The sequence below is a fragment of the Lissotriton helveticus genome, chromosome 1_2 (assembly GCF_964261635.1).
Source record: "Lissotriton helveticus chromosome 1_2, aLisHel1.1, whole genome shotgun sequence".
Lineage (NCBI taxonomy): Eukaryota > Metazoa > Chordata > Amphibia > Caudata > Salamandridae > Lissotriton > Lissotriton helveticus.
Genome location: NC_136058.1, coordinates 359,003,382 through 359,023,579, shown reverse-complemented (window position 1 = coordinate 359,023,579; position 20,198 = coordinate 359,003,382). Strand labels below are relative to the sequence as shown.

Sequence of the window (20,198 nt, the reverse complement as noted above, 5' to 3'; positions counted from 1 at the left end):
GTCTGCCGCTCTAACCATTGAGCCACACTTCTCCTTACTAACTAACCTTACTACTTTCTTCTTACAAGTCTTCCTATACCTCTTTTTCTTAATCATTAGTCATTACATCATCTCTCTCTCATATCTCTACGCACTTTCTTCTCAATCACCCTTCCTGTCATACCATGCATCCCTCTCTACATTTGACCTGTCGCCATGCTTATGATATATTTCAGGTTTCTTGTTTAATACTTCTTTATATAAATTCCTTAAAATCTTTGTTGGACTTGGCCCTCTTGGCAGGGTCATCCCTGAACTTTTCGCCTTCCTCCAATATTCTCTCTGACCTGTTTTTGTTGGATTAATGACTCTGGGCACTTTACCACTGCTGACCAGTGCTAAAGTGCATATGCTCTCCCTGTGCAAAATGTATATGTGATTGATTTCCATGATTGGTTCATTGTATTTACTGTCAGTCCCCAGTAAAGTGCACCAGGAGTGCCAGGGCTTGTGAATGCCAATACTGCTAGTGGGCCTGCAGCGCTGGTTGCGCCACCCACAGAAGCAGCCTTAAAATGTGTCTAGGGTCTGCCATTGCAGAACCTGCATGCAGTCTGGTACTGTCATGCTGGCTGGGCAAGTGCACACACTTGCCAGCCCCTAAAACCTTCCCTTAACTTCATGTTAGTCACCCCTATGGTAGGCCCAAGGGCAGGGTGCATTGTAAGTGTAAGGTAGGACATGCTCTGATGAGTATGGCATATGCTAATAGTGAATTACTGCCAAATTCGTTTTTCACTATTGTAAGGCTACCTATTCCCTTTAGGCCAGATGGGCTGCTGGTATTATTACACTCTATAATTCCAGCAGGCTCAGGGAACATGGTAGAAAATAATGTTTAGTATGCCTGAACTCAAAATAATAAAATGCTTCTTTTAGTAAAGTTTATTTTAATATCCTGTGTTTGCAAATGCTACTTTTAGAAAGTTACAAAAGAAAGGAGGGGTTTGGCCCTGTGGGAAAGAGGGTAGGTAGGGCCTATTATGTACCAAGAAAAGGGGGGGTACCTATGCCTCTTGTGCGACTGCGTTAATGTACAGCAAAAAGAAAACCACGTCAGTTAGTTGACTCCGACATTTAATTTATGTCATTTGCTTTCAAACTTTTTTTAGATATGATTATTTTTTAGAAGCAAGGAAAAATACATAGTAAACTTCACATTGAGCAAAACAAATTTTTGCAGGGAAAAAGCAGTGGAACATTACATACAATAAATTGAAACAAGTGCAATTGTGCAACCAAATTATAACAGTGATCAATAATTATTGCAAAACAGTGAAAAGAAACAGTAGTGCTTTTTGCACCATATTTTAAAGTATATCACCCTAAAACTATCCCCTGTTTTTCTTCCCTTTGTCTTAACAGTATCTGCGGATAATTTCTCACGCCCTGATGAGAATCCAATGAGTCACACATTGGGATTCGAAACGCGTCGGCAATAAGTCATTGCGCTTGTCCAAATTCTTTTTGGTTCCAATTCCTGTGCTTTCATTTAAATGTGTTTTGTAATAACATGGTAACAGGAAAGTGGGATGTTAGTGAATAAGACATCAAAATCTGTTTTTCATCCATCAAAAAACGTTGATGATACTGTTTCTTTTCACTGTTTTGCAATAATTATTGATCACTGTTATAATTTTCCTTGCTTCTAAAAAATAATCATACCTAAAAAAAGTTTGAAAGCAATGACATAAATTAAATGTCGGAGTCAACTAACTGACGTGGTTTTCTCTTTGCTGTACATTAACGCAGTCGCACAAGAGGCATAGGTACCCCCCCTTTTCTTGGTACTTTTAGAAAGTTAGCATTTGCTTGCCTAACCATTTCAGCCCGCCTCTGCAGTATGTGTATCTGACTGTCTGGGTTGTGTGAGTGACAGGGCTGGGGGATGACAGGTGGTGAATGCAAGGATTACACCTTAGTGGGAGGTAGGAGTGCCCCATGACTCTTAATCAGGCTGTGCTCTGCCACCACAATGCTGGCTCCACCCCCCTGGGGAGCGACTGATGACTCAGCCTGCACCTGGCCCAGGAAGGGCGAAGCACTGTCATCAAGGTACTCCTGGCTGCCCCAGTCCACACAATGCTGGCTCCACCTCCCTGTAGAGCGTCTGATGTGCCTGCCCCTCACACTGAAAGCAGAAGCCTGAAGTACCCCCAACAAGTACTCAGAGACTGAAAGCAGTTATGCAAAGGCCCCCCTGGCCTGAGAAGACAAAAGAAATGCTGTGGAACCCTGCTCCTTGTAAATCAGAATCCTGTTTCCCACAACGAACCTCTGCCCGAATAGAATGAGAAGAAGACGCTGGAAGGACTGGCCTGCTACTTGCTGAGGAAGGAGAGGAAAAGACTTGATGAAAAGACTTTGCTGATTTGTGCTGAAACTTTCTGCAAGGGCTTGACTGAGCTTGCCCCCTGACCTGAGCCACAGGACCATCTGGCTCAACCTGCTCTCTGCTAGTCTGCCGGTATTTTAAAAGGATTTCTGCAACTGCCGGAGCTGTGACCCTGGTGCCCCCCAGCCCCTCCCTGAGGCCGTGACCGACCGTGTCTCCTCGTCCCCGCCGAGGAAGAGCCCCGCTCTGTCGAGCCGCTCTTCCCCCGTTGAGGAGATCGCTGTGTCACCCCGCCTTGGAAGGCTCGCTGCTGTGGTACCCCCCCAGCCCCTCCTCGAGGCCGTGATCACCAGGTTTCCCTGTCCCTGCCGAGGGAGAGCCCCGCTCTGCTGAGCCGCCCCCCCCCCGCCGAGGGAAACCACAGAAACCACCGCTGACGGAGGCTCGCTGTGTGCCCCCACGCTCCCGCCTGAAAACCTCCACCGGACTTGCCCAGACCCATAGACAGACCCCGTGAAGCCCGGGCGCCTCGGGTGTCAGCCTCGCTCTCGTGAAGAGCCACCGAGTACCCCGCGGGAATCCTTCATTGATTGTCACTCGCCCGCGCACAGTGTCCACTACGGGCTGGGAGCCCGCAACGTTCTTCTTTCCCACTTTCTACACTGTGCGTGGGGATTACTCCCGTACGGCTGCCCCCGCCTTCACCCAAGACCTAGGAGGCGTGTAGACCAAGCCGCGGTACGAGCCGTCTCTCCCACGAGGCTCGCACCGCTCTGTGCCCCCTTTTGGCTCCTGGGCCCTCCGCAAGCCTGCAACCTCCCTCCGCCGTGTGAGCCGCACACCGCGGGACAGCCCGTACACCCGACCCGACCGCGAGCCCCGCGAGAAGCGTGAGCTTCGGCAGGTCGGGCCCGTATTCGAGCCGGGAGCCGACAGGAGCGCTAGAAAGCGCACGAGGAGGCAGGAAACGGCCTGAGGGGGTGCTGAAAGGGTCATTTAAAGACCTGTGGCCCATGAAGAGACCCTAGACCAGTCCCAAAAGTCTAAAGATACTGAGAAGAACCCCTTTTTACTGTACCTGGGAAAAGAAGTGATTTTACAAAGAAATCGACAGTGAACTGGAAACTAAAGGAAAGCTTGCCTATTTACAACCTGTTGGCATACAAAGACGTTATTGATCTTGTGATAAGTCTTGTTCCTAACGGAAACTTGGCTACATGGTAGCTCTGGACCGGATATTGCGTGTGCTGTCCCCAATAATTATGTCATCTTGAGACAGGACCGAAACTCTGGTAAAGGAGGGGGTATTGCAATAATTTTTAAGTCTTGCTACGTCTGCAAACTTGAAACTTTTCCTCTTCCTGGATGTGAGGCGGCGCTTTTTAAACTTGCTATTAACCCTCAACTTACTCTATCTGGCCTTTTAATATACCGCCCTCCCGGGAATGCTCAAACCTGGATATCTGCGCTCAGCTACTCCATAGCCCCTCTACTTCTCAAAGCTGCAAACTTCACCATTCTTGGCGATTTAAACTTACATCTCGATGATACTTCTTGCGCCATTAGTAAGAATTTCTTAAACGACCTCGAGGTGTTGAGTCTGATGTTGCGCAACTCGGGTCCCACTCACTCTGCGGGGCATCAATTGGATCCAATCCTTTCCAATCTTTCCTTTGATTGCTCACAGAGTGCTCGTCCTTTGGACTGGACTGATCATTATGCAGTTCACTTCGCCCTATCTGACATCAAATTGCCTATCTGGAATAGACAGGGTAAGGGCGAATTAGTCCACAGATGGGGTAAATTAGATATTTTAAAATTCAATCAGTATCTTTTTGATACTCGTCCCCTGAATGACGAAGCCCCTCTTAAAGATCTGAACTCTGCAGTTGCATCATGGCTCACGAATGCTGTAAATATTGTGCTTCCCCCTACTCCGAGACTATCCAAACTCCATCGTTGTCCGGCCCCATGGTTCTCGCCCGATTTAAAGGTTCTGAGGACTCACTGCAAGGTCTTGGAAAGGAAATGGAGGCGCACCTATTCTGCTTCTCGGAAAACCGTCTACAAAGAAGCATTGAAGGGATACCACTCTAAGTGCAAAGAGGCAAGAGCTATTTACACGACAAACATAGTGTCGCAAGCTCAGAATTGCCCTCGCACTCTTTTTGCAGTGGTCAAAAAACTGACAGGTGCCGACACACTACCGACCCCCCCAGTCTTGCGATCCGGTGCCTGCTAAAATTTTAAAGTTGCTCGATCTTGAGTGCCGGCGCCCTCTCATGAGACTCCTAAATACTTCTTTAAGTGAGTCCCGTGTGCCACAAAACTGGAAGCATGCGATGGTGATCCCACTCCTGAAGAAGGCTGGTGCGGATACTTCTAACCTCTCCAATTTTAGACCTATTTCCCTATTGCCTATCTTCTCAAAGATACTGGAGAGGCATATCAACACGCAGCTTACTCTGTTTATTGAAAATCAGGGCTTTTTACATCCATCTCAGTCCGGTTTTCGGGCCCACTATTCAACTGAGACCGCATTACTAGGGGTGACGGAGAGACTTCGGCACGGCATCGATCGCGGTGAAACTTCTGCTCTCATCCTTTTGGATTTGAGCGCAGCGTTCGATACCGTGTCCCACTCCATCTTACTAAATTCTCTCCGCTCCCTTGGAATAGCTGGCCCCGCACTTGCTTGGTTTGCCTCCTACTTAAGTGAGCGCACATTCCAAGTTTTTTCTCGGAAAGCTGCATCTACGATTTGCTCTTCGGCGTATGGTGTCCCTCAGGGGTCTATTCTCAGCCCGTTGCTTTTCAATATTTACATCAAACCCCTCGCTACCATCGTAGAGGAAGCCGGGCTGAGTATTTTTTCGTACGCCGATGACACGCAGATCGTCTTTTCCCTCTCCAGTGCCGAAGATGGCAACGTGTCTGGTCTAAAAATTGGTTTGTCACTTGTGGCTGAGTGGATGCAGAGGCATCTCCTCAAGCTTAACGGTGACAAAACCGAGATCATCATCTTGGGGAAGCAGAAGGATCTTTGGGGCCCTCAACACTGGCCCAGCACCATGGGTCCTACTCCTCTTCCAGTCCAGGTGGTACGTAACCTGGGTTTCCTTATTGATGACAAACTGTCTATGAGGCAACAAGCCACCAAGGTGGCGGCCATCTGTTTTACCACCTTAAGATGGCTCCAAAAAATTCTCTGGATGTTGCCCCTTGCCACGAGAAGAACAGTAGTCCAGGCTTTAGTAACATCTCGCCTGGACTACGGAAATGTTCTTTATCTTGGTGCAGATGCTGCGACTGTAAGGAAACTACAGGTCATACAAAATTCATCAGCCCGTCTCCTCTGTAATATCCCGAGGAGGTCTTCGGCTGCGCAGGCTCTTCGAGATCTCCACTGGCTCAAGATCTCGAGTCGAATTAAATTTAAAGCTTTATGCTACATTTTCAAAATCAAGCAGGGTTCTGCCCCATTATACCTTCAAAGCTTGGTTCAACCCTACAGGCCCTGTCGTACTTTGAGATCTTCGGCTAACTGCGACTATGTCATCCCCAGATTTAAGCTAGTGAAGATGATCTTTCTCCCATCTTGGCCCCAAACTCTGGAATGCCCTGCCCATTGCCATGAAGACTGAGACCAACATGCTCAGTTTTCGAAAAAAACTGAAAACCTTACTTTTTTAAAAATTACCTATTATAGCTGTGATTGATGTTAGTTTTTCTTCTTCAGTCTATCCCTTGCGCCGGGAAACCCACTGCGGGTAGCTGTTGCGCACTATAAATTTTAAATAAATAAATAAAATAAATAAATAAGTCTGGTCTATATATATATATATTTACATAAAGGAGCGTGTTTTGATATATAATACCTGCCTGGTGTCCATTTGTGGGGGGATTGGTGCATTTTACTGTGTGTGTTATTACAAATGCTTAACTCCATAGCGCCTGAAGAATAGCCTTGGCTGCTCACGTCACGCACCTAGAGGGTGAGCAAGGGTAATTCTAAGGGGTCATCCTTCGCCCTGACTTAGAGGAGAGGGTCCCTGCTTGTCACAAGTGCATACTTGCGCCAACCAAAGACCCCCAATTCTAACAATCTTGATCATGTGTCATTCTTAATGAGAATGCCACCACTTCTATTATTGATTTGAGATCATCAGAAACCTTGACGGGTTTACTCAGGGTGCACCAAAGGGGCTAAGCCGCTCCCGGTCCAAACCTTTGGCGTCCTATTTGTTAAGGTTATGAGAAACTGGTTTGCGTGCTGAAAAAGTGAACTCTCTTAGGTTTATGGTCAAATGTTGTCCGATGCTGTTGAGATGTTGGTATGTTATTGTGATAAGAATGAATCCTTTGAGACTAAGCCAGAGACGTTCTCTCCATTGGGCATGCAAGTGATCCCTCTAGAAAGACTTTGTCACCAACTCAAAGATGCATTGTTCCGAGAATGGTAAGAGGCAGAGCCAGGAGCGGCTCATCCACTATGGTGGAGGCGCGTTGCCCCACTGCTCTCAGAGCAGAAAAAATAAAATGATAATAGCGTTGTCATCATAATTTATTCCCCTGTAGTTTCAGGGCTGGCTTAGGGCAATGCAGGCTGGTGGCACAGGGGGAGGAGTGGTTTGCACACTCCAAGTACACAGGACGGATTGGCCGGCTGTCTTGGGCCGGCCAAACACTCATGCACACTTTGCATGTTTCCAGGCTGTTATACAGTCTGGTGAGGAACGTGCACAGGATGACATTTCCTGTCTGAGTGCTGAACCATGGTGCTCAGACCAATCACAACTCTGAATTGCAGTGTTGTGATTGGCTTTGGGGAGCCTGGGTGCCTTCTGCTTCCGGGATTCACCGGAGAAGAAGACACGACGTTGGAGAGACGGTCATGTCTGCTGTAAGGGGAGAAGAGTTTTATTTGTATTTTGTCCCCCCACCCATTCCATTCCAGTCCCTCCACCCCCATACTCTGCCAGCCGCTACAGGGCAGAGCCAGGGGGAGTAGCGCCTCCAGTGAATGTTTGTGGCCCGATAAGCCCTCTCACATTGGTCATGCAGCATTGTGCCTCAGATATGTACCATGCTGTAATGGTGCTTCCAGTGCAGATTTCACAAGGGCTGCACCAACGTGATGATGAAGGCACTTGGGGGTCAATGCTGTGACTGGCACTTATCCTCTCTGCAATTGACCATGAAGAATGAAGTTGTGGCTGGCACCTTGGGCCTGCCACTGTAATTTTTTGTAAAGCCTGAATTTCTATGGTGCTGTGATGAAAGTTGATATTGTGAGATGCTCATCACGTCACTGTACCTCCCTGGGATGAGTAGTTGTACAGTTTTAGAGAATTAACTTTTAGAAACAGAACAGGTCTCACGTGCACTTGCGACATGAGTTTGAAAAGAGGGAAAGACAGTACATGCGAGAAATTAATCCTTTCTATCGGAAAATCTTGCAGCAATGACGGTAAATTTAGCTATGAAGCGTCAGTTGCAAATTACATTTAGCAGACTGCTCATGCCAAAAGCTTACCAATGGCCAGCACAAGGAGGCCCACCTGGTAGTCTAGAAACAAACTTTGGTGCCCCCCCCCCCCTGATTGGACCCATAAACAGTAGATTGGTGATCAAGTTCAATAATCAGTCTGAGACATTCTAATAAGAATAACAACCACCGACTATAGTTTGACATTTTATATAAGAAGTTAAAAGGCACAATACATGAAATATGCCAACAATACATTTAGCACAAAAGCGAAGAATTCAAAAGTATAAAGAGTTAAATAACGATCTGTGTGACCTCTAGCAAAGATTCACCTTCTAGAGGTGGGAAATAGGGGGCTTCGGGGTACAGAGAGATGCACATACTTCTATAGGACTTTAGACAAAGACTTTCATACATCTCTTACACAAGTACATGGTTCTCAGAATATGCACCAATGGGAAACAAGCAAGATGAAACCTTTCACTACAGAATGCAGTGATTCAGGGAATTTCTTACAGTATTATTACTTTGAAAATGAGTCGCTCTCAGAGTTTATTTAAGGGTAAAAGTTGGTACATTGCATACCGATAGCCTGGGACAGTTGGAACTACCTTGGTTAAACAGGGTGCTGAGAGAAGTCTAGGGGAACGTTTTTCAATTGTTGGAGTAAACTCAAACTTCTTTATTTAGAACAAGAAACAATAGCAGTAGTCATTACATGGTATGCTACGACAGTGATTCAAGATGGAGGACAGTGCAAACACAGATTATGTTAGCGTAAGCCCAGTTTCTGCTGCATTTAAAGTGAGAAAAGAACCTTGGGAAAGGACCTGCTCACAAAAGGTGCTTTCCCAAGAGTGTGTGGAGGTGATACAAGGATGCTGGGCCTGTGACTAGTTATGCATTCGGCTCATACGTACGCATAGTCTGTTAGGACTAGCTACACGCCACTTGGTACGCACATCTAGGATATCTAACAAACACTATTTTCCCTTTCACACTAGACTCCTTAGTCACCTGTAATGAATATGTTCTTATGTGGTTGATGTAAAATAGGTATTACCTTCTGTGACTCACCTGGGGTAATCAACAGCTTGAAAATATTATCTCCTCCAGAGATAAGTGACGTGAAAGAGCTGAATGGTTGATCAGTCCCTGGACATGTATCCAATTCATAGGAAATATCTGGTGATGGATTGCAGTGTGCCTTTCTGCAACATTTGATTCCAGGGCAATATCTTTGAACACACAGGCACATTTACTCAAAGTTAATCCAACACAGGGCAGCAGGCAAAGCTGCTGTGCTGCATGAACAGGAGAGAGCTGAGCAGCCCCAGATCTACTAAGATATGACGCACTTCAGCTCTATACCTGCGCTGGCGCACTTGAGGTCACTTTTCAGCACTGCTGCTGTGACTGTTTTTAGGACAAGAGCTTTTGATTTTACTACAATTATATAAAGAGTATACCCACCTACAGGGGCTTTCAGCCAGCCCTCTTCATCCCTTGGTCTGCTGTTGGTCCATTTGCATTTTCTTCCTGCCACCACAGTTGGGGCAGTGGGGCAGCTTCACTGTGGCTGACTACATTCTGCTCAATAACAAGGAGCACGCGCACACACATAAAGAAGTTCCCCTGGATCCCACGGACTGGCAAGATGTTTCTTTTTTTAGATAAAAAAAATTACATTTTATTTTAGCCAAAGGTTTTTTATCTATGTATATATATTTATTGGCGCGGGCCCTGCAGCTTCCCCAATAAAACTTTTCATAAAAGGCTTGGTAATTTAAACCAGCATTGGCAGTGCCAAAGGACTGACTAGACCTATTGGCTTTACCAGTGCTTGTTTCTGAATTATAATGCATTGTCACATAGGAAGGCGGGTGTGGCTATCTCCTGCCTATGTGGAGCCCTTCATGTGGGGAGTGTCTCCTCCAGACGTTGTGGTGACCCCCAACCGGCTCCTAGACAGCCGAGTTTGGTGCTGGAAACCATGATTCGAGCCTCAGAGTCGCGTCCACATCCTGTGAATTTGGGCAAATCACTTAGGGGCATATTACCAAGGTGGGCAATAGGCAATTTTCGACAGTTTAGCGGCCGTTTTCGGCCGCTAAGCGGCGATAATTCTATCGCCCTATTAGCAAACTGTCGCTAACTGATGTTAGCGACAGCTTTTAGGCGTTAGCGAGCGGTTTGGGGCCCGCTTTGCATGTCAGCGATGTTTATCGCTAATGACATGCAAAGTGGGCGTACCCAACCAGTTAGCGACTGAAAGCAATCGCTAACGTCGCTATCGCCTATTAGCAAGGCAGGCGTAGCGTTGGAAATATTCACGCTAAGCGCGAATATCTCCAAATACTAACACCTGCCCAGACCAGTTCTTAGCAATGTTATCCAATGGAAGGTGGATAACATGGCTAAGAGCATTTCATCGCTAATGCGTGAATATCGCTGTATTCTCAGCAATATTCATGCATTTCGCCACTATCGCTGTATATCTTAGCATAATGGAGAAAAACGTTGCTAATAGCATGTTTTCTCCGCTAACATATCCAGCGAAAGGCAGCGATTAAAAAATCGTCGCTAAGCCTATTTAGCGATAATTATCGCTACTTGTTGGTAATATGCCCCACAATCTCCCCGTGCCTGAATGTGTAATGAAAATACGGTGCTCATGTAAAGCGCTCCAATACCTTCGGGTCGAGTTGGCGCTATATAAATATGCAAAAAAAAAAACAAAAAAAAACATATAACTGGAATATGTGTTTCTCCTACACAGATAAAAGGGGATCTTCTTCAGGACAGACTGTCACAGTGGCCAGCACAGACGACAGGGAAGGGCGGCTCTAAGCCGAGGTGCGCTCTGATTGGCATTTGACGCCTTCAGGACCCAAATCTCACAGGCACCCCAATCCTCATTGAAATTCAATGGAAGGGAGGCTGAACACACATCGTGGACGGACAGATGGCCAATCTTGTCAATGTTGTCTTGTGTCCCTATCCGGGTACGAGGGCGCGTGCACCCACCAAGGCTATAAAAGGATTGTAGCTTTGCACTGATTCATGAAAAATTCCATTGTAAAGTGAGACTGACTGGGGAGTGTGGACGGAAAAAATAAGTGCTACAGCACGATCACGGAAAGTGTGTTTGAGGTGTGTCCGTTATCGCTGTCTCTGACGGCCGTCCAATCCGCACACGATCTATTTTAGGACACAGCAGCTGTCAGAGTTTCCCTCAGAGGCTCGGGGTGATGTCAAAGTGCGGCTGTTTGTTAAGGAACCCTGGGGATGAGTCACCGCGCGGAGGGGGCGGGCTGCACCCTCCGCGGTGACAGGGCTCCTCTTGGGAAAGAGGGCCGGGCTCTCTTTGTAATGTCTATGTAGCGCTTACTGGTCCTATAAAGGCCCTGAAGCGCTTGCCTACACAGGGAATCCAGTTAAATGTTTCTAATGAGTTGACAATGTTATTTATTTCTCTAATTTACCTACTTTTTGAGGGGTACAGCTGTAGTACGTACCTGAAAAAAGATCTCTGTGTGTTGTGTGTTTTGGGCTGGAACGCACCTGGCTGGCGTTCCAGGTGGGATTTCCACACCCCAATGATGTTTGAATTCATATTTAAATGAATCTAACTCTTAATTCTTATTTTATTTTTATTTCTATGTTTTGAAAATTGAGAAACCTTCATCCAGAAGTGCTAAACGCACAATCGAACAAGCAAGTACTTGGTTGGCGAGTTTCATTGCGTGGAAGGATGAGCGGATGCTTGTGACTGACTCCAAAATTAGATGGAATAGTGCGTGCTTTGATGAATGAATGAGTGACTCAGTGCAGTGATAATTGATCGGCGAGTAAGTGCAGGAATGGATTGATCAGTGGGTGAGTATTTGGATGAACAGTTGAATAAGTGTAAGAATGAAACACTGGATGAATAGATGATTGAATATATGGAGTGATGTTGAATGGATTCATTAGTCTTACTGCTCTAAGACTTCAGACACCAGCAGTGATGCTATAAAAAGGCAAACACATGCCAGTGTTATGCCATTTCAAACATTACCCAAGGGCTTAACCCCTTCGCTGCGGCGGCAATTCCGCCGCAGCGCTAGGGGGGAGGGGGAGCCGCGCGGCGCTCCCGTACTCGTGACGGAACCGCTCCGTCACGAGCCTCGGGTGGGCTGTGCTTGTGACGGAGCGGTTTCGTCATGGCCCCGCCCGCTCAATAGAATGCGCCGCGCAGGTGTGGCGGCCGTGACGGAACCGCTCCGTCACCAGCACAGCCCACCCGAGCCTCGTGACGGAGCGGTTCCGTCATGAGCATGGCAGGGGTTAATGATCACAATGATGCCAGCGCCAATATTACACCACAGAAGGGTCCAATTAGGCCACTGGCCACTTACAAATCTAAACTAGTCCGTAAGCTTTAAAGATGTATGAATATGCATATGGCTGGGATATTACCAAAAACAGAGAAGACAATATTGTGAAATTGCCAAAGTCTGATAGAACCCTTAATGCACTCTTGTGCTGCCCTCTCTCTGTTTTAAACACTCAGGGGCATATTACCAACTAGTAGTGATATTTATCGCTAAATAGGCTTAGTGACGATTTTTTTTATCGCTGCCTATCGCTGAATATGTTAGCGGAGAAAACATGCTATTAGCAACGTTTTTCTCCATTGTGCTAAAATATCCAGCGATAGCGCCGAAATGCGTGAATATCGCTGAGATATTCACGCATTAGCGACGAAATGCTCTTAGCCATGTTATCCACCTCCCATCGGATAATATGGCTCAGAACTGGTCTGAGCAGGCGTTAGTTTTTGGCGATAGCGGGAATATTTCTATCGCTACGCCTGCCTTGCTAATAGGCGATAGCGAGGTTATCGGCTGCTTTCAGTCGCTAACAGGCTGGGTACGCCCACTTTGCATGTCATTAGCGATAAATATCGCTGACATGCAAAGCGGGCCCCAAACCGCTCGCTATCACCTAAAAGCTGTCGCTAACATCAGTTAGCAACAGCTTGCTAATAGAGCGATAGAATTATCGCCGCTTAGCGGCCGAAAACGGACGCTAAACTGGCGATAATTGCCTATCGCCACCGTTGGTAATATGCCCCAGAATGTTTAAATTGCTCACTGGTAATGGCATTATCCTGAGTCCTACTCCCTCGCTTCAATTTAGTAGAAATGAGGCACCCCTGCCTCACCTAGACCCAATCACACGCCAAGAGAAGCAATACTATCCTCCCTCCACCAGTGCTGCTGTCAGTATTCAAGCCAACCACGTACTCGTGAGTCAGTTGTACATACTGGGAGGGTGGAGGGAATATGAATTAAAGCAAGGCTGGTAGGACTTAGGGTAATTCTGTTGCCAGTAAGTAATATAAACATTGACCTTATATACCTCCCTCGCTTTAGCTCAGTACATATGAGATGTACCAAACCCAAAAAGATGGACAACTGACCATGTATGCGGAGAAGAACAGCTATATTGAAACAAAAAAACTACTCTCATTCATTTCCCCATAGAAGAGAGAACCCTGTTTCGAAACACCTCAGTAAGGCACTGTGCATCTGACAATCTATAATGGTTAGCAAAAGTTGAGGAATCAGGCCATGTAGTCGCTCTACATATCTAAGAAAGTGAAGCCCCATGCAACTCAGCAATAGTAGACGACATACCATGGGTCGACCTTCCCTGAATCTAGCAAAGCTGCCCTTCCATTTCATTGGTTTTACCAATCAAAGTTACCTACTCAATGTTGCAGTCACTGTGTTTTCATGGATGTACGATGTAACAACGCGTGGTATTACAACGCGTGCTGTTACATCGCAGTCGTTACAACGACTGCATGTTACAACGCTATACCTTTACAACGCAAGTCTTTACATCGACTTGCGCTAGGTGGCGTGCTAACATTAAAAAAGTGTAATTTACTATTCCAACTCCAGTCCACTTATCAGTAGGGAAGGTGTTGGGATAGTAAACTACACTATTTTTAATGTTAGCATGCCATCTAGCGCAAGTCGATGTTAAGACTTGCGTTGTAAAGGCATAGCATTGTTACATGCGGTCGTTGGAATGACCGCGATGTAACAGCACTGCGGTGTACTGACCGCGTTGTAAAGGATGTTTCCCTGTTTTCATCCTTTTTTTCCTGGCCCAAAATTCACAAATAAATATTCCGCCTTCTGAAATGTCTGCACTCTTTCAATGTGCAGAAAAAGAGCCCTTCTCACATCCAACAAATGCAGCCTAGCCTCCTCCTGAGGATAAAATGCAGACACAATTACTTCCTGCAGAGCTGATCTTTAGAACAAAGGAAGGGACCAGAACAAAACCACTCTGTACTGAAAAAATGTACAAAAGGGGAACCTGCACTAGAGAGCCCCTAACGCGCCCAACCTTCTAGCAGAAGTGATAGCCACCAAAAGGAAAGCTATGAAAGTTAAAAACGGAAACTTAGCCTGTTCCACGGGCTCAAACAGAGCCTTCGTCAGTGCCTTCAAAACTAAGGACAAATCCTAAGTAAAAAAATACCGTAAAAGCCGAGCACAGAAATTGGCCAAACCCTTCAAGAGCCTGCAAATTAACCCCTCATCATCCCACAAACTCTTCCAAGGCCTTCTCAAAGCCTGGATTGTGGCACGCTAGCCTCGAAGTCGGGCCACTAACAATCCAAATCTTGATCCATCCTGCAAAAACTCAATAGCCTCACAGACTGAAGATCTTGGCCTTTCCTCTCACATCACAGAGAAAAAGACCCTAGTGTCTATTATAAGACGTTTGAGTAGATAACTTGCAACATGACCACTGATTTCTTGGTAGACCCTGCTCTCTTAAACCCCTCCTCTTAATCTCCCAGCCATCAAGTAGATCCTCTTCAATGACTTCATCCTCAGAATCAGAAATGTGAGACGGGAAGGAACCAGAGGAGGTGGGCATCCGGAGCCACCTTCATCACCATCAAGAGAGGAAAACAATTCTTTTGAGGCCATCGAACGTCAATAAGGATTACACTTGCTTTCTTCTTCCTCACTTTTACCAAGAATAGTTGCATCAGAGGAAGGTGAGGGACAGCTTAAAAAAGACCCTTTCACCATCGACACCTGAGAGCATCCAATGCCCAAGCTTGTTAATCCCTATCTCTTGTACAAAATCCGTGAACATTGGCATGGTGGCCTGAGGCAGAAAGATCTATGATTATTTTTCCCCAACGATGAGTCAGTAGAGTGAACACTGACAGGTCTTGAGAAAACTCCAGGGAGGAAGGAATTTTCCTGCTTAGCATATCTGCGGTTATGTTGGATGTTCCCTGAATATAAATTCCTCTCAGAGAAATCAGGATGATCCGAGCCCAAGACAAAAGCTTGTGTTCTATCAAGTTCAGTGCCTTGGACCTTGTCCCTCTCTGTTCACATAGGCCTTGGTGGTAACATTGACCATCCAAATAAATACTACTCGCCCTGTCAGAAAAGACTTCAAGGAATGAAGAGCTCGCCTCATCACCTCAAACTGTCTCCAGTTTGAGGATCTCTGACCCTCAATGTTACACCAGAAGCCCTGCGCCTATATAGAGTCTCCCTGTATACCCCAACTTATATAACTGACATCTGTTGTTACTATCAAGTGGTCTGGAAGATTCAGCAGAACCGCTTTTAGAAGATTGTCTATGGACATCCACCAAGCCAAATCGTCTTTCCTCTGTTGAGTTACCAGGATTCTGAGCATCAAATTCTGAGAACTCGGATCCCAGTTTGTCAACATCCAGGAAACCTGTTTGTGGAGTGGGAACCATGCCTCTGGTACCAGAAAGATCGTAGAGGCAAGATCCCCCCAGAAGAGCCTTTTGCAAACCTTCTATCACATAACCTTTTTTTCCGACAATGGTCAACACCCACGCATGCGTTACATCTTTTTGCCAGTAATTGAGAAAATGATGTAGCCGTCCTGTTACTGGCATGGACTTGTGGGAACCAAATTTGTCAGGACCTGTTCTTTGCCAGGCCCTTTTCCCCAGAATCTTTCTTAAGAGGAAAATTCTTCAGTTGGTACTTCTGCTTACGCACCGAATACAAGTTATGTTCCAGACGAGGAGATGATTTCACCCTCTTGTTCCGAAACCAACTTGAAAGGGTATGCTTCCGATCCTTAAACGCTTTAGCGATCATAGAATCTAATTGATCTCCAAAGAGTATTTTGCCACAAAATGGAATCTTAATCAGTGCTGTCTTCTCAATAACCTATATTTTCCAGAAGCTTATCTGCAAATTGTTTCTGGCCACAAATATAGCTCCAGAAGACATCACAGTTGCTTTGAACATGTTAGAAATTGGCGTCTGTAGTTTGCAAGGGTTTGCACCTTTGTCCAAGTAGGAACCCTTCCTTCTAGTCAGGATAAGGGAGTTACACTCCTAAAATAAACCCTGCTCACCCTCTTGTTAGCTTGGCGCGTGGCGTGGTGCTTTTCGCCCTGATTTTGCAGTGCAGAACAAGATCTCGATGTTTAAAATAAGCACAACGTGCTGATTCCTCCTGCTCACGGAACTCCGTGGAATCTTGCAGAGTTTGTATGTAAATCTGTGAAATTCCGTGGAGTTAGCCCACCCATATTAGAAACCTTGCTCCCAATCAAACCTCAACAAGAAAAAATCCAAAAGCAGTATAATCCTCCCTCCAGTAACTTACCCCCTTTGCCCGTGTAGGACCACTGCTCCTCAGCTGACCACTCTGTCTGAGCTTGGCATTGAGTGCCTTCTAACCTGGAAGAGCCCAACTACCCCAGATCCGCCCTACGCCGCCAGGACATACCTCACTGCTCAGGGTATCCGCGGCTCTGCAGGCAGCTATCTCAGAGAATTGCACATATTAAGTTGTGTTTCACAGGTAGGGATAGGGTGTTGAACCTTTTTGAAATCTCTGTGCAGTGAACACTTTTCCCCCACAGTCTGCGAACAAAAAAGAGTGCAAGGTGGAAGGAAATTGTGCAGAGAACCTGCACAACTGAATAAATGGAACTGTATTAAACACAATTCAGAGGTCCATGGGATTGTATTCACACGTAGAGGCTAGATGTCCTTTCATAAGGTGCAAGCAGCACATGAAAGCTGCTGCCACGTGGGCCAGAGTCAAAGTCCAACAGGCACACACCACTCCCGCCTTTATCCGATGTGCCTTTCCGATAGGAAGCTATTTCCGTCTATTCCTAAAATACACAAACAAGACACACAATGCCACACATGGCATCTTGCCCAGCGGTCAAAGGGATTTAAAATAAAGTATGAGAACTGTGATCCAGAGTCCAATGGGGCGGGGTCAAAGGAGTAACTTAAAAAATACAAAATATTCTATTTTTTAGTGTTTGCACTTAAATATTGCACACATGTTGAATGAAAAGTACATGAAAGTTGACCTAATCAGTGCAAAGTGCATTATTTTACATTTTGGAAGTTCTCCTTGTTAATGCCATCACTGCAGATGTCTGTATTTATAACGAGAAAGCCACATAACAGCATTCTGGTTGGTGCAATGGGGAACAGTGCTGTGCATTTTTATTGCTGTGAGACCCCAACTTTTGGCAGAAAGCATTGTGAATAGATTTAATTATTTTAAAGTTGAATTTCACACAATATGAAATAGACTGCTGCAAATATGCAAAAAAGATTTAAGTTTAGGATAAAAGGTGGTTTAAACAAAGCATTTTAGTAATGTGCAATCAGATTGTACAAACATTGTTTATATGTATCTATTAAAAAGCAGCAACTGTTCCATGTAGTAAGAAAATAGTTTTTTTCCAGAATTCAACAAACATCAGAAGATGGAAATACGGTACAATAATCTGATTGTTAGAGGAAAGGTTCTGCCAGTAAAGACTCAGCAAAAACAGTAAGAAAAACCAGTCTCACAATCCACAAGGTGAGGTATCAAGAATTAGCCCGCCTCCTGCGAGGCTGATGCACATTCAGCTAGCCGGCGTCTCAGGGCAGCTCACATAAAAAGCGGCAGCAGTAGATGTCCCGATGAGCATCGGGACTGAAGCACCCTGACTGACCATTCTTAATCCTGCTTTTGAGTCTATTCTAGTGGCTGTGCCTGAGATTAATTCAAGCATTCCATCCATCACTCTGTTTTTGCTGTCCCAAGTCTGATGGGTATACCCAGACGTTGGTCCCGTGCTCACTGTGCCACTGGAACCAAGCTATACCTGGCTGATGAGCCCTAACAAGGGTGAAACTGGTCCTGGGTTGCTCTGTGCTGTAGTTCAAGGCTGGACTGTTCCCATGGAGCAGGGTCAAGACTGATTTGCATATGGCTGGCCCTAAACTGAGGTGCCGTGGCACGCATGAATGCAGTACACTTTGAGTGAGGAAACAGCAAATAGAAATAAAGATATTTCTCCTTGTTGCGCCTCTATTGGGAAGGCGCACAATTTTGACTCATTCCCAGGTTTGCATGTCTAGGTAATTCTAGGAGTGCACCAAAATCCATGGCTGGATGCGTGAGAACACCCATGGTCCACCCATGTTATTTCTTCTTAGGCCAGATTAACACAAGGCAGTGGCTTGCACTGTTTTAACGTTACTCAAGATTTACACAGCCACATATGGTCACACAAGGTGGCCCTGCATGGCTTAGTAAATCTGACTTAAGGATTGCATTATCCTTGTGTTAGCCTGCATGACGCAGGAGCAACTCAATCCTTTCGTAAATCCTGGCCCCGGTCATTCAATGTAACTTTATATTCCTTCTGTACCCCGTTACTTCCCCAGTTTATGGACCAGTGCCTTCCTGTAATCACTCCTGAGTCTGAGTCTTTCTCTTTTAATCGTGCTAACTCTGCTGGGAAAAGCCTCCACCTCCAAGGATCCTCGCCTTCAGAGGGCAGCTTGAGCATCCTTAACTCATGCATCTTTTACAGCTACTAACTGTTTTACAATGTACTCTAAGCTAACTGCTGCTTTGTGTGACCTACTCTTTTCCTTACATATGTATTCCGCGGTGAAGCAAGAGGTCCTTCAAACATCTCAGCTCCAAGGATATTTGTGTTCCTGCCAGCAGATGTTTCCTCTACAGAGACCTATTTTGGCCACCTGGGGTGTAGGCTAATCCCTGCTCTACACTATCTCTAGATTTATACTCGTGATTCTGTACCTGTACTCTCACTGTGGACCATCCACAACACATGGACACTCCTGATATTGTAATCCTCTTACACTGTAATGCTCTGCTAATTCTTCCTTAGTGATCATGTCATTACATATATTGTATACTCTTTGGGCCAGATGTAGGTCACCAAATACCGGTCGGTAACGGCCGATTTCGGCCGTTACCGACCGGTATTTGGTTTTTGAGATGTAGGGGGCCCAAATTGTACCGATTCTGTAAATTTACCGAATCGATAAATCTAGATGTAGGTGACACTTAAAATAGTGCCACAGGCCCTTAAGAATTCGTTAATTACCATGAAATACTATTTCATGGTAAATAACTAATTCCTGTGTACATGCACATCTGTGCATGTACACCTGTGCCATGTGGCACACATACATGCCCTTAGGGCATGTATGTGTGTTACATGGCACACAAGCCAGAATCAGGGGTGCAACAGGGTGTCAAAGTGACACCCTGTCCCCCTTGTCAATTCGGTAATTTTACCGAATAGGTATTTACCGATTCGGTAACTAACATTGATTCCTATGGGCCTCAAAGCCCATAGGAATCAATGGCAATTACCGAATCAGTAAATACCGATTCGGTAATTACCGAATCATACCGATTCGGTAAAAAGTACAGATTTTTTACCTAAATCTCATTTACCGAATCTAGAATACCGAATCGGTAAAATTACCGAATTTTTACCTAAATCTCATTTACCGAATCTAGAATACAGAATCGGAAAAATTCGGTATTCTAGAGTCTGTAAATGAGATTTACCTACATCTGGCCCCTAGTTCTGTACTCCTCTGTAAGTCTCCTGCCCCTCTGTACTGTAAATAGTATGTTCCTCGTTTTCTCACGTGTCTCCTCACACCCTCCTCTTGTACAGCGCTCTGAAACCCGACGAGGGTTTAGATTACTTTTTTATTCAACAGAGAATCAAAATAAAAGTGAACACTTCCTACACCATCTTTGGGGAAGGCCACTTATCCTTGCACTTTGGCTAAATTGTCTGTACAACCCTCTCAGTTTTGACCAGGGCACTGTTTGGTACCCATTTTCCTCAAAAGTCCCTTGGAAGGTAATCCATAATCACCCGTATAGTTACCTTTAAATCATCCATTTTTCAAAATTGTTGCCTTCATAATATGCTTTATAATGCCATTAAATATTCAA

The 20,198-nt window shown here is 45.6% G+C and overlaps 1 protein-coding gene across 1 annotated transcript in view; it reads left to right on the top strand.

The window, feature by feature from the left end:
• Positions 1-20,198, top strand: part of LOC144804996 (membrane-spanning 4-domains subfamily A member 4A-like) — a 138,988-nt gene that overhangs the window by 25,465 nt on the left and 93,325 nt on the right. The gene's annotated exons all lie outside the window — the stretch shown is intronic.